The sequence below is a fragment of the Tiliqua scincoides genome, chromosome 4 (assembly GCF_035046505.1).
Source record: "Tiliqua scincoides isolate rTilSci1 chromosome 4, rTilSci1.hap2, whole genome shotgun sequence".
In the NCBI taxonomy this organism is placed as follows: domain Eukaryota; kingdom Metazoa; phylum Chordata; class Lepidosauria; order Squamata; family Scincidae; genus Tiliqua; species Tiliqua scincoides.
The window spans coordinates 5,959,010-5,961,329 of NC_089824.1; the positions used below are offsets into that span (position 1 = coordinate 5,959,010).

Genomic DNA, 2,320 nt, shown 5'->3' on the forward strand with positions numbered 1-2,320 from the left:
TGTCTGTGATAAGAAATAGTACATAAGAACATAAGAACATAAGAATAGAATAGCCCCACTGGATCAGGCCATAGGCTCATCTAGTCCAGCTTCCTGTACCTCAAAGAGGCCCACCAAATGCCCCAGGGAGCACACCAGGTAACAAGAGACCTCATCCTGGTGCCCTCCCTTGCATTGGCATTCTGACATAGCCCATTTCTAAAATCAGGAGATTGCGCATACACATCATGGCTTGTAACCCATAACGGATTTTTCCTCCAGAAACTTGTCCAATCCCCTTTTAAAGGTGTCCAGGCCAGATGCCATCACCGTATCCCGCGGCAAGTAGTTCCACAGACCGACCACACGCTGCATAAAGAAATATTTTCTTTTGTCTGTCCTAACTCTCCCAGCACTCAATTTTAGTGGATGTCCCCTGGTTCTGGTGTTATGTGAGAGTGTAAAGAGCATCTCTCTATCCACTCTGTCCATCCCCTGCATAATTTTGTATGGCAGTACGGCAGTTCTGTGCTTGGTGACTGGCCTCTGAATGAGTAAAGAACTCGACTGAAAGGCATGGTGGGTGAGCAGTAGCATTGTAGAGGGGGGGGGGTTAGCATAGTAAGTGTTCCAGGTGCCACAACGTGGCAAGGATTCAGGTGAGTCTGGTTGGGTTCATTAGAGGCAGGGGGATCCAAGGGGGGCCATGGGTGCTCCCCCCCCCAAACGGTTGCACTAGTGGGGAGCAAAGGCAGGAGCCAGGGGAATGCCCACCAGGCAGGGCACTGGTGGCTGACAGAGCTGAGTTGGAATCTGCCCAGTAGGTAGATCTGGCCTCCAAGTCTGGGTGGGAGCCTAGGTCTACCTGCTCAGCAAATGGCCACAGAGGCGATCAGCTCAACCCAGAGCCCAGGTCTACCCACCCAGCAAACAGCCACAGAGGACATAAACTCAACTGGGAGCCCAGGTCTACCCAGTAGTTAGATCTTTGTTTTTAGATATTTAGATATTTGTTTTTAGATTTTTTAAGTATTGTAAATTGTTGTTAATGATTGTTTTTAATGTTGTATTTTTTTAAAGTGTTGTAAGCCGCCTTGTGTGCCCGTTGGGCAAAAAGGCGGGGTACAAATTAATAAAATAATAATAATAATAATAATAATAATAATAATGTAAGTGGCCTCTCCCATTTGCCATTAAAGCCATTGGGGCAGCCACACTCAACAGACAGCAAGCGCCTGCACACAGTGGCACAGCTAGAAAGCGTGCAAAGCGCTAAGTTTTGCAGGGAGCCTCACCACGGTGTGCAAGTGGCCCCCTCCCCTTCAGAGCCATTCCAGGCAGTGGAAGCAAAACGGAGGCATTTGCCTGGAATGGCTCCAAAGCGGGGAGCCACTTGCACATCAAGGTGAGGCTCCCTAGTGCTTTGTACCCCCTCCAGCTACACCACTACCTGTGCATTGCTATCACTGCCCCAATGGCCCAGATGGTGAGTGGGAGGGGCCACTTACAAGATGTGTTAAGGCACTTGCAACACTGACCGCTGCCCTCTGGCTACACTTCTGTCCAAGAATACAATGCTCACACAGAGAAAGATCAAGCTACATATGTATGTGTGTGTGGGGACTGACTCTAAGCAGCAACTGTTACCCTGCACAGGCCTGATCTCATCTGATCTCAGAAGCTAAGCAGGGTCAGGCCTGGTTAATACTTGGATGGGAGACCGCCAGGGAATACCAGGTGCTGTAGGCTTATACCATAGTCTTTCGAGACTGAAGGTTGCCAACCATAGCACTGACTCTGTTGTGTCAGCTGATGACTTCCAGTTGAAGATGCAAACAGTCCTCATTGACAAAAATTACTGTATGTATTTAAGGTGATGTTGGTAGAAAGTTCCTTCTGCAGTGCTGTATCTGCAGTAAGCCATTCACCCATGAAAGTCCTCCCTTGCAGCTGAAGTCATCAGGTGATGAAAACACATGTAAGAAGCAGAGCCCTTGGTGTCAGGGAAAGTGATTGATGGTGTGGATCCGTTCATGATCATCTAGTACATGAATGGCTGGGTGATGTTGTGATGGCCACTAGTATTAGAAGGAGAGTTGCCAGGGATCATTCTCCAGTGCCCCAGCAGTGAACAGGGCCCTGAGCAGAGCTGCCACTCTGCACATGACAGTGTGCAGGGTTAAACTTACCCTATGGGAATAGAGCGGAAACAAAACAGAGGCATTTGCCTCCATTTTGCTCCAACCACCCAGAATGGCTCCAAAGGGGAGGGGCCACTAGTATGGCACATTCAGGCACTTGCAAAACTTAGTGCTTTGCACCCCCTCTAGCTGCACCACTG

At 49.1% G+C, this 2,320-nt stretch overlaps 1 pseudogene; it reads left to right on the forward strand.

Moving 5' to 3' along the window:
* Positions 1 to 1,608: 1,608 nt before the first annotated feature.
* On the forward strand, positions 1,609 to 1,728 carry LOC136650299 (5S ribosomal RNA; annotated as a pseudogene).
* Positions 1,729 to 2,320: the final 592 nt, after the last annotated feature.